Below are 20,024 nucleotides of genomic sequence, written 5' to 3'. Positions count from 1 at the left end.
TATATATATATATATATATATATATATATATATATATATTTTTTTTTCTTTGTGTGTGTGTGTGTGTGTGTGTGTGTGTGTGTGTGTGTGTGTGTGTGTGTGTGTGTGTGTGTGTGTGTGTGTGTGTGTGTCGTGCCGAACAGGCAGAACTTGCGATCTTGGCTTAAATAGCAACGCTCATCTTGCCATATAGGACAAGTGAAAATTTGTGTATGCAATAATCTCGCCAATATCATTCTGAACCTAACGAAAAACATATATTTCAATGTGTTTGTTTAGTATTAAATTACTGTAAACAAATCTAAAATATATTTAGTTAGGTTAGGCTAAAATAAATTCTTCTTGTTATAATAAGGTTAGGTAAGTTTTCTAAGATTCTTTTGGCGCAAAATTATAAATTTTTACATCCACATTAATGAAAAAAATATATCTTCATACGTATAAGAGAAAATTTCAGAAAGAACTTAATTTTAAATGAGTTCTTGCTAATTGACCAGTTTTACATATTCGGCACGACATTATATATATATATATATATATATATATATATATATATATATATATATATATATATATATATATATATATACATATGTCATGCTGAATAGGTAAAGCTTGTCAATTAGCAAGAACTCATTTCAAATCGAGTCCTTTATTCGATTTTCTCTTATACGTTTAAAGATATATACTTTTCATTTATGTTAATGTAAAAATTTATAATATTGTTCCAAAAGTACCTTAGAAAATTTACCTAACCTTATTATAACAAGCGCAAATTAATTTAGCCTAATCCAACTAAAAATATTTTATGTAAGTTTACAATAATTTAATAATAAAAAAACAATGAAATATATTTTTTTCGTTATGTTCAGAATGATTTTTGCGAAATTATTACATACGCAAATTTTCGCTTGCCTTATTCGGGAAGAAGAGCGTTGCCATTTAAGTCAAAATCGTTACAATCGCAGACAGGCGATCTCAACAATGCAAGGCAAGCCAGGAGGGGTGTAAATCTTTAGTTCAAGTACTTTCACACTTCGCAGTGCATCATCAGGAGCCCACGCTACAATATTCTGAGAAATATTCCCCTCCTATATTATATATATATATATATATATATATATAATATATATATATATATATATATATATATATATATATATATATATTATATTATACACACATGTATGGTCAGTGTTGACAGCGCGTTCAGTATGAGCAGCTAGTGCAGTCATCACAACCATAAAATATCAACACAAGACTGAAGGGAAGGGAAAGAACATTAATTGGTGTTGACTTGCTCTGCTCTAATGTGGCACCAACTTTAATAAGTGTTGTTATCTCTTTATAAACAACTTGTGTAATGTACCTCCGCTCCCTTCCTCGTATATATCACTGAAACTTTCTAATTTGACCCGCCCCTTTTAAACTTATTCGCCAAGTCAAGTAAATCTAGACTACCACACAATACTAACTTTAATAGTTCATCCTTGCCTTGAAATGGGAAGCATCGAGTTCGACCCATGGAAGGGCTGTATATAAGTGGTTCAGAGAACCAACAAGTTGATAAATTGGACATGTACAAACCTTATGTATCTTTATTGTGGAAAGCTTTTGCCATACAGTGGCGTCATTAGTTCAATACAAAGAAGAATAGCGAAGATCAGAAGGAGACTGAGGTAATCAGTCCCTCAGCTTGGAAAGACTGATTATCTCAGTCTCCTGATCTTCACGATTCTTCTTTACACTGGACTGATGAAGCCACAGTGTGGCGAAACGTTTTGACAATAAAGATACTGAAGGGTTGCACATGTATCTAATTTATCTAAAAAGGGATGCTCCAATTCCTAACATGACCCATTCACTGTCATGAAGGTACTACCCCCGTGAAAGGAACTTTATCACAAGACTCCATATATTCAATTGCTCTTAGAGGCTTCAATTATATTAATTTAAATACATGAGAAAACATTCAATTACCCATCAATCAAAACTCTCAACCCACAATTTTCAGACAACATTAAAAACTCTTTCTTCAAAACTGAAGAGTTACAGCCACTGGTGTACTTTACTCTCCCTGCAACTTCACTCTGGTTTATACTTTAAACATAAAATACTCTTTGGTAATTAATGAACTTATGGGTATGGTCGTCATCTGTTGACACGAGCTGTAAACAATAGGAAATAATCTTGATCAGCAAATTCTAGTCTATTAAACGTGTATTACAACTCGACAAATATTTACAATTTTTACAAAAGGTGCTTAACGCAACACGCATAATACTGTAGGTTAGACGGAAATTCAATAAAATACGGACAAGATGGTTAGACAAATGCAGTATAATGCGATCTTTCATTGACCAGGCTTCGTCCACACAGTGGCCTTTATCAAGTCACAAACAGAATTGTTTTTGACATTATGAAGCCCACTGTGTGGACGAAACCCTGTCAACAGAGGATAGCAATATACCGCAATTGACTCTTTATCCACCAATACCGTATGTTATTGACAAACACACCAGTGAGCCAATCACAACCACCACCACCGAGTCAATCATCACACAACCACTAGCCAATCCACACAACCACTAGCCAATCATTACACCAACCACCACCACCAGTAACCAATCATACCAATCACCACCACCAGCCAATCATCACAGTAACTACCACTAACCAATCACACCACTATCACCAGCCAATCCCACCACCTCCAACCACCACAAGCCAATCACCCCCCCTAATCAATCACACCACTAACACCAGCCACTTCCACCAGCCAATCCCACCACCACTAGCGAATAACCACACCACCATCACTGGCTAGTCATTACACGTCTTCCTCCTTGTTAGCGACATGGGATGTAGTAGGTTGATTACCAGTGTAATCAGTTTTTTGTGATTCACTGTCAAGGTCCACAAGCTTCCTTTAAAGCTTGTGGAGGGACCTCCCCGAGCCCACTGTATGTCTGCTGCTGGAGCGTAGCTACCCGTGCAATACGGCCTCATAACCTATCAGTTGTTTTCCAACATGTTAATGTGCGTTTCTTTCTGAACGATATACATAATGGACATTCCTGACCTTAGTTATAAGTTAGAATACTTTAACGTTAATTAAAAAATGTACATTTAACCGCCAATATAAACAAAATAAAACGGGGAGAATAAAGGTAACAGCGTACACACACAAAAATGTATTAATATGGTCTATTTCGTTGGAAATTAAATGCCCGTTATGTACGATATCATTAACGGTTTGTATGGTACCTAGGCCGACCACCGCGAAGGTTAGGACGACTCCTGACTGTGGCTGCTACACTTATCTAACTGGCACTGTTGGCGTCGTTATTTCATGTTGCTAGGTCCATAGAAGGTATTTCCTGAGTCCCCAGCACCAGCTGGTCCCACTAACTATGAGGTGCACCTAGCCATCTCATCATGTGTACACGAGGTACATATGAGGCAGGCAGTGAGAGGCGTGGCAGTGTGGGCAGTCAGCCACAGTGAGAATAAGGCTAAGCGGTCAGGTCCACACCTACACCTTAACACACATCCACCAGTCTTTCAACCGTTACGCACGACCTTCTACAATTATAATTACGGGGAAGTGCCTGGCAAATAGAAAGTAATCTGGTTTGATTCAAGAAAGAGGTAGCTCTAATTACTTGGATCAAGAGCGCCTAACCGTTATCAAGACGCCCCACCCCCTCCTTCACAGCTACTGACTAGCTCAGGTAATCTCAGAATCATTATCAAAACCAGCACATATAAACATCAGCAAATGTTTAACAAGGAAGTGGGATAAACAAGGGCTGCTATATGCTTCAGCTGACCTAAACATTCGATGTGTTGATTAAGACACATGGCAACAGTATCTTTATTGTTGAAGCGTTTCGCCTACACAGTAGGCTTCTTCAGTCAAATGTAATCAGTCCATTAACCTTGGAGAAATACTGTTTTGAGGTAGTCGGTTCCTCAGCCAGACCATGGAGCTGAACTCTTCTCCAGGGCTGAGGGACTGACCACCTCCAATTAGTATCTCTCCAAAGGTGATGGACTGATTACACCATCTTCATTTCACTACACCTGCTGCCTCAATTATAATGAAATAAAGGGCTAAACCGACAAGGGTCATGCAGCATATCTGACTGAAGAAGCCTGTGTAGGCGAAACGTTTCAACATATCTACCTCCCTCTAGTCTATTACAATGAACATCGCCCCTACAAGTGTCGGTGCTAGCAACATGTAGTCCAATGTATGCACTACATCCGGCTGGTCTGGAAGTGACTTCTGGAACTATTCAAGTTCCTAAAGTTCTTTAAATCTCTTGGACCCTTTACGCTTGTTGAGCTTTATTAATATAAATAAACACTAAAGACTTCAATGGAATACAGGACGAAGTCGAATCATTCAATGGAATTAAAGTTCCAAGTGCGAGACTAGGGAGTGAGCATGTAAAAAGATCTCACATTCAAAGATCACAACAATGTTCCTATAACTACCGCAAGGAAAATGAGATAATTAGAACTTTCAAGGAACAAAAACAGATGATGAACCAATGACGACACTTCACTTGATCTCCATAACAGGCGAGGTTGCCGAGCCAGAAAACGTACAGAGAACTGTCACTGCCAGTATAACATTCAAACATCTCAACTACTGTAAACTGAACTATACTCCTTGGAATGTAGGAAAGGTATATCATAACCTACAGTTGGAAAATCCAGGAGGGACTGGTCCCTCGACATCAGTGCGAAAAGCAAGTGACTTGGCAAACAGTCCAAAGTACCTCTAATAATAAGCAGGGGCGCCACGAGTACACTATGAAACTCATGAATATTTGAAGTCTCACTTTTCAAGAAGAATTACCAACAAACTTCTGGCTGTCTTCGAGAAGGAACTTGATAAATTCCTCAAATCAGTTCCTTATCAGCTGGGGTGTGTTGAACTGAGTGCAGTCAGCAGTTAACACCTGGTTAATCAGGCCTTGATCCACCAGGAGGTCTGGTCTGGGACCGGGTATCCTTCATGCATCTTTCAGATTTAGGTAGTTATTGCACCCTTTCTTATCTCTTGGATTTTCTGCATCATCTGAAAAACCGTCTCCTCTCACAGGAGCAATCTCGGTATACAGGTTTCGAACCAATTCCACCAGAATTTTCCAGCTATAAATTACGATGCATCTTTCTCGCCAGGATTCCAGGGAGTACAGTTGAAGAGACTTCAAGCGTTGTCAATGATATAGGTATCTGACTTACTTTATATGTACATTGCTCATTCTACTTTCTTCTGATCAACAGTTTCGTCTGCCTTAAAAGGGAATGTTCGTGTAAAGCTGTAGTCCAGTCTAATGAGCAAAAGTGACAACGTATCACCGACCTGTCCGTGTTTGGTTTAAAGGTTCTAGTTACCCATTCAAATTAAGTGAAATATATGTGATGACTAATATTCTTTAAACATGTAACTATGATCAGTGGTAGTAACAGTAGCTGTTATAGTTACAGAGCACTTTAGCCAACTATGCCCAGTGGGACCTGGTAAAGACCCACTGTGACCTTCATAGTCATGTTCTTTAGCGTTACTGCTCACAGGATGAGCACAGTATGCACAATAAAGTGCTCAAACGGTATAAACTCAAGAGTCGATCTACTTACTAACCATCAAATTTATCTCAATCACTGACATCAAGATGAAAATAAACACTGCCTATTGCGAGATACACACACAATGTGAACTAGTCTGTGTGTGTTGTACAGTGGCAAGTTGGGGCCACCACGGCTCAATAATGGATATTGACCAGCACAACGACCAGTGTACACTGCATACTGAGTAATACAGAGAACAAGTGACAAGAATAACCCAGGCACTCACTCCTACCATCAGTATGCCATACGTGCAGCTACACCGTAAGCACTTCCATACTGCAGTGAACGAGACAAGAGCAGTTTTAAAAGTGGACATGTAAAGCCAGAGGTTGGTAAGTAAGACATATGCAACAGTTAGGTATCTTCATCCCGAAATTTTTCGCATACACATTAGGCTCCTTCAGTCGAGTACAGAAGAGTTAGCAGAATCAGTAGAGATATGAAGACGATGTCTGTACATCTCTACTCATTCTACTAACTCTTCTGTACTCGACTGAAGAAGCCTACTGTGTAGGCGAAACGTTTCGGAATAAAGATACCTAACTGTTGCACGTGTGTCTTACCAACCTATCGGTAATGTATACCATTTGCAGATTCACAAAGTCATGTGTTGAACACCAAACGTACTTTTTTTTTAATTAAACAAAATTATGGGCATCAGCAGTACGTGGCTCAATTCCTCTAATAATATATAACTGTTCTCCCAGTTATATTTATTAAATCAATGGATGGTTTTCAATACACGAGGAGTACGTCATGGGTTTTCCAGGGATGGCAGGCGAGGATACGGCTGCTTGCTAGTTGCTGCTTTGTATTCGTACTAACAGATGGTATGAGAATACCGAGACGTTCAAGCTGATTAAGACACACAAGCACAAATTTTAGACATTTCGTCTGCGAAAAGGACTGTATCAAGTCTAACAGATCATACCTTGTGGTAGTACAATTTATGCGCAAAAACAAGTAACAGTCAGGTGCAAACACAAGAAATTAAACAAGGCGAATCATGAGACACGTTGGTAAGTTAGAAATGCTGGTATCAGAAGTTAGTGGTAGTAGCAGTGACTGGTAGTGGTTGGTAGGTCTCGGCAGTAAACTCGTACCTTCTTCAGTGTTTGCACAGCTTATGTTTTGCCAATTGGAAGCCGCGTTGGCTGTGTGACTGACTGACGTCAAGAGGAGAGCAATTTCATAACATTTCCTATTTTTTTTGTTGTCCTATTATTACGACTTCTGATTTGGAAAATGGTCAGTGTTGCGTGAATTTCTATGTTCATCGCACACAGTGCTCCTATAATTTATCTGTGCTGCGTACTTATGATCGTTCACTTTTCTACTGAAGCTTCTGGTGGTTTCTAGAAGGTAAACGTTGTGGCATTCACCTGTAAATGTTGATCACAGCGGTCAAGGTGTGTCCAACAGCATTATCTCCACCCGAACCAGCACACTCGTCTGTATGCATGTATGTACGTGCACGCATGCGCACATACCCAATAATTAACATAAAAAGGAGCAGGCTAAGTGTCCATCGACAAGTGCCTTTGACGCCTTGCAACTAAAACAGCATTTTTACGAGGAGATAAGAGGGAGCCAAGAGGCCAGAAACCAATAACGCAGGTCGAAGTTTAAGAAGCGGGGCCAGGAGCCAGGACTACCTCCTACTACAATCTACGATGTTTGTCCTACACCGTAAGACACAACTGTTCCTCGACTTACCACCACGGTCTACATACAGAGATAACGCTCGCCGAAATGAAAGCAGCTACTTCTGGTGTATTTGCAATCAAACTGAACGAGTCTGCTGGCTTGTCTTCTTCAAACAAACATCAAAGGTATGGCAGAAGTTGGCCAAAGATTCCTCTCACTTTGAAGCCTATTATCTTACCCAGAGACGGCGAGCAACGACGTGCACATGTACAACTGATGTACTACTGCCATACATATCAACCTGGCAACAATGTGTACCTGTACCGCTGATGTACTGCCATACATCTTACCCGGATAATAATGTATACGACTAGCGTCTTAGTAATGAGAGACTAAGCTAGATCCTAGGAGGGTTAAGGAGGATGCAATTCCTAGGATCAGAAGCCTTTCACCCGCATCAATGAACCTCCGCTTCGTCCTGTGAAGGGGATTCCTTTATTAAACTTTTGCTTCCAAGCACTTCAAAATGTGCTTTCAGATGTTCTCTAAATAGTTAAGCCCATCAAGACTGCTTTAAACGCAGATTTGTTTTCAGTTCTGTGCCAAAGTTTTGACTATGCACAAGGCTGTCCTCTTATTACATATTAGATCTCTGGCTCTACGTGAAAATTTTGTCCGAGGTTGTCTTTACTGATATGTTTAAGTTCTATTCTTGTCATACGAGCATACAAAAGGAGGTCGTTGAAGTTGAACATCGTGGCAGCATAATATGGTCTTTTCGTTTATCTAACATATAAAACGGCAGGTAAGTCTTGGAAACTTCTACCCCACACTTACTATACGTTAATCCATTTTTCAGCGTTTCTTAATAGTTCTTATTTCCTTAATATTTATTTTCCAATTTAAGAGACCGAGACCGTGCCGTGAGAGGTCGGGGTGGATAATCCCCGGAACTACTGATATCTGAACCAGCAACTAGCTCAACAAACGTTTAAGAGAACGTGGGTTATATACCTCTCTGACATTTTGGATATATTTTCTTAAGACATAATCGTCTCAACAGTCCTGCCATTATTTTGCAGAGTAAACTTAAGAGTATTTAGGTCCATTCTGAAGACACTATTATGGTCTATGATGCACCTAAACGCCGTTTAAAGATTCCTTTACAAAATGTGAGTTAGTTAACTAAGTTACCTGATTAAGCTGGACCTGGGAAGGTAAAGTCTGTAAATTTATATTTTCCCAGTGGGAATGAGTGAGCAAGTGGCAGACTGAATGGTGTCGGTGTTTGTCAACTGGCGCCTCTGAGTCAGGGACAACAGTGCCTCGAGGAACGAATTCCAGGAGTGCTGTCCTCTCTCAGAACTAGAGTAAGTTTGCCAGAAACTTGCTCCGTCTAGGATGGCATTCAAGAGGAATTCTTAAGAGCTGATCAGTGTCTCAGCGACCCTCATGTATTTATGTATTCCAAAGAGTATTTGTCCACTTGTGGTAAAAACAGACGCCAGTAATTATGGGGAAACGACAAACCCTTTAGGGTTTATAGAACACCTGGGAAACCAGCAGTAATCAGGTCTGATCCAAGAAAGAAGTTAGCTTCAATATTTTGAATCAGAAACTTTACCAACATCAAGACTGACTTTCGAAGGCTAATTATTATATTCGGAGGGAAGCGCTAAACCTGTCGGAGTCGTACAGTTTAAGAATGGTAAGTAATCAGGCTCAATCCAAGGGAGAGTAGGACAAGCACAATTCCTCAGATCAAGAGGGTTTGGAAAGTAAAAAGAAAAAATCAACTTAACCCTCGGGTTACTAAGTTGCTCAAGTCACCTGCACTTTCCGTCGACTTGCCTCTACAAGTGGTGATCCAACCTTTTCCTTATTAAATGAAATGCGCCATATTGGTTGATCGTAGAAACATGGAGTTGCTGCTGAAGCTTAATTTTCCCAGAGATGAGCTTTTATGGTTGAGTGCGCCACAACATCGGGGTATTGTGGCTAAAAAAAAAAATGCACTAAATTGTTCCTGGAACTTGTCTCTCAACTGGACGAGCGAAACTCAAGAAGAAAATAAGATATTTGGGGAAGAGCACGTGCGCGCTGAAGAAACTAATCACTCATTGTCTCCCCCCAGTTATATACAGCCAATGTGTATGTGCTCAGTCAGGTTATGCATGGTTGGTCTGGCCACCAACTGGATAGGTTCTTAGTTTCATCACATTGTCGCTTTTCCATTGATTACTATTTGGAGGTAATGAGGAAGAGTGGTAAAGGATGGGTAAATGTGGAAGAGAATAATGAAGATGAGTGGGAAGAGAATAATGAAGACGAGCGGGAACGGAATAATGAAGACGAATAGGAAGATGGGAAAAAATGAGGAAGTAAAATAACAGACGTGCGACACTTAAGATCAACAGATAACAAGAGCAAATTATCACATTCACGAGGGAAGCACGAAACACGCATGGGCCGCAGGGCGCCTGGGATGCTGAGAAAGGTTTATTTTTCCACAGCAGCCAAATAAATTCACACTTACTTTTAAATTTCTTTGTAGACTGATGAAAATCAACACTGACACTGATTAACATGGCATGCATATTGGCTTAAATTTACCCCAACACTAACTTTATAACAGAAATCTGGCAGAAATGAATATTAATATAGCTAAATCTTACCAAACCTCGGCAAAATTTATTTATAAACAATATGCAACGCAAACAATACCAGGAGTTGACAGGAAAAACATAACGAGGACGTACTAAAGCCATGGGGGTTATAGAGTGCCTGGAGAATGTGAGGTAATCAAGTTTGATCAAAGAAAGACGAGGGTAACTCGTACACCATATAAAGAGCCCCTCACCAGTATTAAAAAGCACTTTCCTCGAATGGGGGAAACCTCATTTATAGCACTAGAATAACAGTAAGGTTAAATCATTCTTGAAGGAAATGGGGTTATTCTCTGTCATTCTCAGCCGTGGTCACGAGTATTGCCTAACGTGTCTCAGTATGTAAACATACCACTCGCCTAACATACACACTCACTGCGAATACCTTTCAAAAGTGCGACCATGCAAATAATGTAAACAAACGTGTAGCTGGACATTAGATATCTTCACTTTCCTAATAACTGACTCAAAGAGTGTCACTCCTTGGGTCCATCGTGAAAAACTACTTCTAAGGTAGTGGTGTGTCAACCTTATTTCTGAAGATACATAACTGGGTGTCGTATGATCTTTTAAGGATGACACATGCCACAGTAATATCAACAGTGGAAACATCACACCTTAAAGATGATGTAAACCGCCAGCGGAGAGAAAATAATCAATGGGAACAATAGGTGTTTGTGACATGCAATAATACCACAAGTCAGCTTACTAAAACCAGTTGGTAGAAACCTTGAAAGAGCGAGTGGTGGTCACTGAAAATTCTTGGATCCGATGCATATACTTTAATCTTTTGTATGTATTTAAAGAATCACTGTATTTCACTGTAAATATTCTTCACTGCCATTGTGTTAATACTACAGATAGATTTGTACATGACTCACGATATCGTATTGACACGATTGCAAAAAAACCACGATACGGTGGGGACTGAACTTGCTGCAAGTGAATCGGAACACTCCACGCCTGTGCGTAAGCCACTGAAGCCAGCTGGCCCAGGGGCTTACGCGCTGGCCTGGGGTTTTAAGACTCACTTGCCGCGAGTTCAAATCCCCACCCGTACCGTGCTTTGAATTTGTGTATCTTTTGCAAACTTGTGCAACCCAGCTTCTCATATATATTACAGTATGTATTGTGTAACAGTACATAATATATTTAGAGACGATGATCCACAGACCCCTTTCCTTCCATAGTTTGAGCGAGTGATCATGATAATATTAGCGGTCCACTTGAATACTTCGTTTACAAAGGATTGGTGGTATACTGTGTCGTCTATGGATGCCATAACATCTGAAAGGAAGGAAAAATCGACAGGTTCCTGCACACCATTCCAAAAAAGCCAGGCTGTGGTGACTACGTGGGACTGCTGCTGCAAGCATCAGGAGTCATCAAGGAGGTCAGAGACCGAGCAGCCGAGGGGCCACTGATTCCAGGAAACACTTCAGCTTCCGCTTTGCTATTATGATGGCCACACAGCCCTTCCTTATTTCCCTTAACTGTACTTTCTCTTGTCAAACTTGATTCGCTTTACTTCTGTGCTCTCAACCTCGAGCATTGCCCATTGTTTTAACTGCTGCTAGAAAATGTTATATTATATATATATATATATATATATATATATATATATATATATATATATATATATATCTATATATATATAATGTATAAGAATAATTGGGAATCTCCAAACATTTTATTAATAACAATAGCACATCAGAAGTTAAAAAAAAAAACTCGATAAAACCTAAATGTTTCTCTCGGTAAGCCATCAGCAGTGAAAGTATGAAACCAACCGGAAGATACATTTTTCTGTGATGAATGGCTTGAAAAACCGACAAGTTGAAGATTGAGACACTTATGCAGCATATGGGAATCTTTATTCAGGAAACGTTTCGCCACACAGTGACTTCATCAGTCCAATACAAAGAGGAAGGCGTAAGGAGAGGAGGAGTATGAGGTAATCAGTCCCTCAGCCTGGAGTCGATGTGTTTAGTCCATCAATCTTGTAGAATGTACAGCATAGGGCCGTAGACGTGGCTTATATACTGTGGTGAGGTGAGGTGAAGCAGGCGGAGGCGGGGTCATAGTGGTACCATCCACTAGTCGAAGTAGGTCTTCGTCCAAAGGTTGAACAAGTGTTGAAGAATTCTTTGTAACAAGATCCCATGCTGCTGCAGTGTCTGACAGTTGTGAGGAGTATGAGGTAATCAGTCCCTCAGCCTGGAGTCGATGTGTTCAGTCCATCAATCTGCTGTCAGACACTGCAGCAGCATGGGATCTTGTTACAAAGAATTCTTCAACACTTGTTCAACCTTTGGACGAAGACCTACTTCGACTAGTGGATGGTACCACTATGACCCCGCCTCCGCCTGCTTCACCTCACCTCACTACAGTATATAAGCCACGTCTACGGCCCTATGCTGTACATTCTACAAGATTGATGGACTGAACACATCGACTCCAGGCTGAGGGACTGATTACCTCATACTCCTCCTCTCCTTACGCCTTCCTCTTTGTATTGGACTGATGAAGCCACTGTGTGGCGAAACGTTTCCTGAATAAAGATTCCCATATGCTGCATAAGTGTCTCAATCTTCATACATTTTTCTGTTATTGCACAGAATGCATATTTACTAATCGCAGAAAGGATGCGGTTCGAACCAAGGCGAGTCTGTCCTGAAACTAGCATTTCACTGTGTATACAATGCAGGCTTTTACAGGTGACTTACACCAGCGTGGATGTGGCAACATCTAGCTCAGTTTTCTTCAAGTCCCTTCAGAGTCGTTATCAATGACTCGCAAAATCGAAATTACAAGAATGTAAACCATTGTTACAACAGAGTGCTGCAAGCGCTCTGTTGGGATTTACAGAGCCATATTAAATAAAGTTGGCAAATTTGCACAGCCCAAGATCAGTCTGAACCTTCATTTAAGTATAATACATCAGCATTAAACATTTGAAGTCCTTCAAGATGGGCATTCTTCAGCTACTGAAATCAATATCACAGTTTAAAGAAATTAGCAAACTGGGATTCACAATACGACTAATACAGTTAACTATCCCTTGACCTAAACTTAGCTGTGCAAAAAGTTTGAAGTTCACCACAAGAGGCATCCTCCAGTAACTAGATAATAATTGGTACATTGGCAAATTTATACCTACATTACCGAAATTTACGATGTTATCATTCCCTTCGTAAGATGCAACAGTCATTCCCGCCTGAAGCCGCTCGTATGAGGCATGCTCATGCTATTTCGCGGAAAAAACTCATCATTTATAAAATACAGTTGAAAAATTGTTACCTAGACGATCCAATAAGCCAAATTCATTTTCTAACTAGGATACATCAGTATTGAAATGTTAACAATGTAATAACTGTGTAGTGCATATATAAGGATAGTACCGTTTATAGCGAGGCTCCCTCGCTAGCCATGACGTCATGGTTAGCAAGGGAGCCTCGCTATACATGGTACTATTCTTATATATGCACTACACAATTATTACACTGTTAACTGGAAGTAGGAAGCGTATCAGAAGCAGCTAGGTTATCGCACGGAAACAAAAACTGGGAATGGTATTTAAATTAATAAGAGGGTTGGTGCGCATGCCAATAGTTATATGGATCTTTCCCAAAATACAGTACACCAGTGTTGAAAATTTGATGTGGTGTTCTGAAATTATAAACGAAACCCTTGAAGATATATAGAAAAAATACAAGCAACCATTCAACCTTCGGAGGATGCCTAACAACGTCCAGGATATGTCTGGCTACGAGGTCACGCTACAGCATCCCTAGTATCTACGAAATTGCGATTTTTATTATCCCTACTAAACTATTTTATGTAGTATCATTAAATATCAACACTGTATGAAACCCATCCTGCGTGACAGAATACGAGATGGAAATACAGCTAGCTTTTCTCCCCACTACATAACTGTATAAAATAGGGTAGCAACATACTGCTGATGTATCCAATTTTTCTAAATAGAAACTTACCTATTTCCAAATGTTTGCAATCATTTTACTCATTGTGGGCGACATGATCATTCATGGGAGTCTCACCATTACCTGAAAAAGAGAGATATCTTTAGTAATACTAAATTAAAAATGGAAAAGCTGATATCTAACCATAACCATTGTTTTATTACCTCGTTTATGCACAAATGTAGTGACTTGACAGCGATAAACCTTAAAGTGTATTCTTAACACAGCTGAATTTAATTTGCAATAACATCTTTTTTTTATATGTACCCAGAAGGCAAATATCTTTACATGGTAACAACCTGGTTCAACAGTCACTCAAGGAAATTTAGCCCTAAGACGGGCTGGTTGGCTAGAAAAGCCCTCGTAATCAGTCACAGGTATATCACAGGTGTACACCCCGCTCCATTCAACGAGATAGGATTTTGCACTGTACTTATTGGCTATAAGATCTGTATTGTACTTTTGAGATTCCACACTGTCCTGACTATAGAGTGTAAATATCTGATGAAGTGATCCTAACAGCCAGGATCAGGTCAAAATAAGCGTGTTCAAGATTATATGGAGAATTTGACAATGTGTCGAGAAAGGTAGGCATCACAAACAAAATGGGGACCAAGATTCACGTTAGAAATGTAAGGTGTGAGAGAATATTCGACATGGAGTCCATGAAAGTTGTAAGTAGGTTAGATAGTTTCCGCAGACAACCGGCTAGCATGTTAACATGAAAAAAAAATGAGTTGTTAGTGTCAGGAAGACTAATACGTCTCTTGTGTTTTTTGTCAGAAAGGAAGTGTCGTGTTTCACCTTATTGGTGGAGAGGTTAAGAGCAAGTAGAAACAGAATAGATATAGGCATTATCAATTCCCCTGACTGATGATGACCATCTCTCTTCTACAATGCATTATGGCGTGAGGGAGCACTCGTGTACACAACCCTGGGCAACTAATGATTTGCTGGCTCAACGGCCTCCCGGTATCCAAGGTCACCACCTTCGTGTTGCTCCTCACCGTTGCATTCGAATACTAATATTTCATCATACTAGTTAACCCATCTTTATGACAGGTTTTTTCCTTCCTTCTCTGATAATCAAGCTGGCTAATCAAGCTGACTGGTAACCATAAAACCAGATAATAAAAAGACGTAAGTTGCAAGTGTAAACTTGTGATGTTCACCAGCGTCCCCGTGAGGGGGCACTGGCGGCATGTAAACAATTTTCTCGTGCAGCGCTCGCTCCAGAAAAACATCCGATATTTTTGTTTTTAACCTAACTACCGTTTCCTATCAAAAGAGGTTTATCTACAGAAGAAAAAATTAATCATTGTCTTTTCAGATATTCAAGGATATAAAAATAATCAAATAGTGCTCCATAACTATGAAAATGTTACAATTATTCCAATTACGCATACTCTGGGCTAATAAACAAAACAGACACATACTGTGTATGATCAGTCACCCAGGTGGCAAAAATTCAATCGAGGTATGGAAGTAACGATATCCATTACAACCAATATAACGTCCGCTACCATAAATAAACTGAACCAGCAACAGCAGCAGACTCTCAGGAGAGTCAACAAGTCTAACTATTCCAAGACACTTCTTACTTTTAAAAAGATGCACTCAGAACCATGACGTCCACAGCCACAACTATAAACCTTACGACGACTGCACCATATGATGGATACTGAAAGCAGCAAGTAGGGAGCCCGGGGTAAACAATGAGGGAGGACTGAAGCCAGAAGAAAGCAAGGACAAGGGTGAAACGAAACAAAATACTAAGAACATACGCAAAAAGGTGACACAGAAAGATTGCTAACAGAATTCAAAGACCCATCGTTGATGCTAAACGGACGCAGGTCACAAAGGATGCTAATAGCATTCAGAGACCTGATTTATGCTAAAGGAACGCAGAAGAGACGCTGAAATGATTAAAAAGGCACGATTTATAAACTAAAGAGCGACACGGCGTAAGAAGGCGCCAGATATGAGGCACCAGAGATGCTGGGGGCGCAGCGCCCTTACGGTGGTCCCGAACTATGCTCCTGGGATAACACCGAGAGTGGAGACGGCAGAGTGAGGAAAGGAAGGAAGGAGGAAAGTCATGATGGAAAATTTGGTAAGAGGTAATTTGTAAGTAGTTTGCGTATTTCCACAAATTTGTATACAACCATACAGGAGGAGAGCGAGAGAACAATAATTTTCAAACTTTAATGTAATGATAAATATAAATTAGTGATAAACGTATAGATTACAAAGATGTATGACTTTAATGTTATGTTGGACTGAACCGCTGCCTCACTGGTCGTAAGGTAAACATGAAATGAAGGAAATTAGTGCATACAATGTTGGTAGAAAGTTGCAATATTTCACCTGTAATCTTGTACGTTTGCGAGATAAACAAAAAATCAGTACTATTTAACAGGTTTCCGTCACACATTCACACGACAGGACGGTATTATCTTCCTGGACGGTTGCATCTACCAATCTACTACTAATTAAGGATTCATTCATAGTCTTCTAAGATTAATTCCTCTTAAAATTCATCACCATTCATCTACTACCCAGTAGTTGCCGAACAGTTCATCAATTGTCCGGCATGTACGAGTACACAATTTTTCACAGTTTATTGCAGAGCTTCACGATACGTTCATACAGTGTTTCCGCTCTTTCTAGACCCATGTAGATAATACTTCTGGCCCAATATCGTTCGTGGTGTCCACTCTCAGTAGTTTCAACACATCCTTCTCTAATGTTTGGAGGTTACACTCTGCCTGTATGTACTTCCCTCTCCGTTTTCCGATATCCCCCATGCTTCCTTTACACAGATCACTTTCAATTTCCTGTTCATCTCCCCGTAAACCTCTGTTGTTTTCTGTTAGTACACCCTCTTCGTATGCTAGTCCTATTACTGGTTCTTTTACAATCTCCGTTCTTCTGTGGTTGTGAAGTAGCTGCTGATACGCTGGCCTTAACCACTGTATCTTGGAATGTTTCAGCTTCCCTTCTAATATTTAATAGTACGTCTTGTTCTCCTGATGGATTCTTTATTTCTTTCGTCCTCTTGTTTTGCACATTCTTATTCTTCCATGTGTATGTGCAGGGATGGAAGATAAGCGCAGGGAGAGTGTCTCTGCAGACTTAACAAATGAAACTGATGAAATCCATTACACCGTCAATTACAAATAAAAATTCCTAGAAACTGTCTATCAAGTATTATATACTGTAGTTTGCACCAAATTAGCTTGCATTTTCCATTTACCTTAAAGGATTTAGTGTAAATGAAAATGCAGCAAAGATCACTGCAGACAAGATCTTATTCTGAGAAGAACCATAAGTTAAAAATAACGTTAAGGGAGAAACCAAACAAAGGCAAGTTCTCAATTCCTCGACCAAGAATTATTGCAAGGCGCCTGAGGAAAGAGTGCTGACAAAGGAACAAGTGACCTTCATGCTTGCTGCCTAGCCGCCCAGGGCTGTCTACCCAACGCTGCCTTCCAGTATCAGGACGCACAACACATCCTTGCTGACACCTACATCTATAATGTAACACTGACCGTCCGACTGTTCTTCCTTCATCCATCCTTCACTCTGCGTCATTTACAGTCATCAATCACATCCTCCCAACGTCTACCTTATCACGGTATTTTATCAATGGCAATGACAAAATATTAATTTTTAAAGGGTTGAATCGATAAGTCATATAGCGCCTGTGAAATAGGAGGCATTTAAATTCGATCCAGGCAAGATAACTCCAGTTCCTTGGATCAAGAGCCCTTCACTAGCATCAAGGTGAAATAGTACAACGCAAAATACTATACCATTTCGAGATTTAAAACGGCAAAATGGGCGCTACACACTCCAGTAAATACATCAATGTTGAATTTTGAAGCCTATCACAGGAGCCCGTCTCCACCTATCACCTAATGAAAATTTGGGAATGACCTATGGAGCAGTGTGTATAGGGCACCCACGCATGCAAGCTGAAAATCTGAAGCCGATCGAATAAATTGTTTTCGAGCAATAAACCAAAAATTATGAAAATAGAATAAACGAAAATGTAACTGAGGATGTTAAAAAAAAATAGGAAAAGCTCCCTTCGTTAAACTTAAAAACACCATAAAACACCGGAGTTTTATTGCTTTCCAGTTTACGTTTCTCATTTACATTCTATTTAAAGTTCTCTACCCTCCTGTAAGAAAATATCGGCTTTGATTTTTAAAAAATCCAATAAAATTGTAAAAAAAAAAAAAAAAAAAAAAACGCATACTGGCACCAACACATCCCGAAAGTACAATAAAATACAAACTATTAAGATACGTCACTATTTAGGGTTTGAAGCTGATCCAGAGATACATTATCTAGTTATTACATGGGAAAACAATTTGCTTAATAAAATTGGCAAATTGAAATTTACACGAAGTGAAAAGCTGTATTATAATACAGTCCCCAATGGTAAAAGTCTGAAGCCGATCAGAAAAAGCATTCTCTAGTATTTGATCAAAACCAAACAATTCCAAAAATTTTTGTTGTACCTATTTCAGCAAATTTTGAAATATCTACCTACCCTGACTAAACCTATGGGGCATCTTACAGCAGGAAGCGTCAATAACAGTTTGAACCCAATCAGAAGTAGTATTCTTCAGTTATTGAATACCAAATGAATATCACTATTTGCACTCGTACACATGAATATCACTATTTGCACGTATACAATCAATGTCTCTCTCTCTCTCTCTCTTAAAACTATGTTACTTCCCTAATGTATACATACATGCACTAGCCTGGAGATAACCGGCCTGAACATCATGAACAAACTTTACTTCGCTTGTACTAAGCAATGGGATTAAGGGATGGTGGTAGTGGTCTAAATGTGAGAAACTCTGTTTCTATTAAAAAGAATTCAGCCCTTTGGTAAACTGTAGCTACTACACAATAACTGAACCAGACGATAATTAACAAAACAAAACGAAGGCAATGATGCTCCACCAAGCAATATCCACACGCACTAATCTACACGTTCAACTACTAACCAAGCCAACATCACAGCTGTAATACCAGCCCCTTCATTCCACCCCTTCCTGCTATTGTTGTAAGCTTTGTTTTTCACTCTCCTTTCGCTTTCTCTTCTCTCCCAGTTTCCTGGACCTGCACAAAAGCAGGATCATCCCTGGTACCCCCACATAAGAGGGAGCAGTACACCCAGGGCTGTACAAGCACGTCCTTGCACCCTTTTTAACTGTTGTATATACTCGACTATTTGTGCTTGCAATGGCTGAGCTCCAGTTCCTGATCCTCTCTACATTCAGTCTTGTAGAGCAGTTGGCTTAGAGCACTGTGTACGCATTAATTACTGTCGAGTTGGTAAGGAATAAGCCTCCACTTTTTTTGTCTAGGTTATTCCATAGTATCACTAGCCTTACACTTTAATATTTTTTTTAAAGCGCCTTTGGCTTCTTTGAGTTCTAATCTTCCATCTGTGTCCCCTTTCTGGTTCCTCATATAAGTTTGCCTCGTCTATACTGGTCTGATGCTCAAACGCCGTGTTTGTCCAGTTCCTGAGCGCTCAAAGAGAACTGTAATGCCAACCTCTTCCTTTTTCTTTGTCCGATAGTTATGGTTTTCTATTAAATTATGCGTTGTTCCTGGTCTGGCATCTTGGTTATTTTACTGTTAGGGACACTCCAGAAACTGTTTGTACGAGTATTCTCGCATTAAGTTCAAATTTCCTTGCAATCTTCGTATGTTCGTGCATTTCTAAAAAGTTTTTATTTTATCAACAAACCTGTGGGGAAATTGTCCTTGCCTGTCTGTAATTAATGAGGATGAAGAGAGTGGAAAGGTTAAACGTGAGAACATGCTTCTCCACAAAGCTCCCAACAAATGAGTGTGCTCGACTCCAGCACTATTGAATCCATGTAGGAACAACTACACCTCTAGTCGGTTGCACCTTCGCTCTACCATCGGCAATTTTTATAATGTTCCTTAAAATATTTTATGATGCGTGACCAAATCTTTCCTAAGTATTCATATCTCAAGATTTCTTTTGTCCAACATAGGCCACTTTCCCATCCAACGAACAAACACG

General features: G+C 39.7%; 1 protein-coding gene across 9 annotated transcripts in view; it reads right to left on the bottom strand.

Annotated features, from left to right (window-relative positions):
- Window positions 1-20,024, bottom strand: part of Oatp30B (Organic anion transporting polypeptide 30B) — a 389,857-nt gene that overhangs the window by 311,606 nt on the left and 58,227 nt on the right. For 2 of the 9 annotated variants that reach the window (XM_070084713.1, XM_070084716.1), the window contains exon 3: window positions 13,955-14,026. The exons of the other annotated variants lie outside the window; for them this stretch is intronic. The gene's annotated coding sequence lies outside the window, so the exon portion shown is untranslated. The remainder of the gene's footprint in view (window positions 1-13,954; window positions 14,027-20,024) is intronic. 9 annotated transcript variants of the gene reach the window in all.

Source organism: Cherax quadricarinatus, chromosome 13 (genome assembly GCF_038502225.1).
Source record: "Cherax quadricarinatus isolate ZL_2023a chromosome 13, ASM3850222v1, whole genome shotgun sequence".
NCBI classification, from domain to species: Eukaryota; Metazoa; Arthropoda; class Malacostraca; order Decapoda; family Parastacidae; genus Cherax; species Cherax quadricarinatus.
The sequence above is the reverse complement of the archived record's forward strand: the minus strand, read 5'-3'. Positions and strand labels throughout refer to the sequence as shown.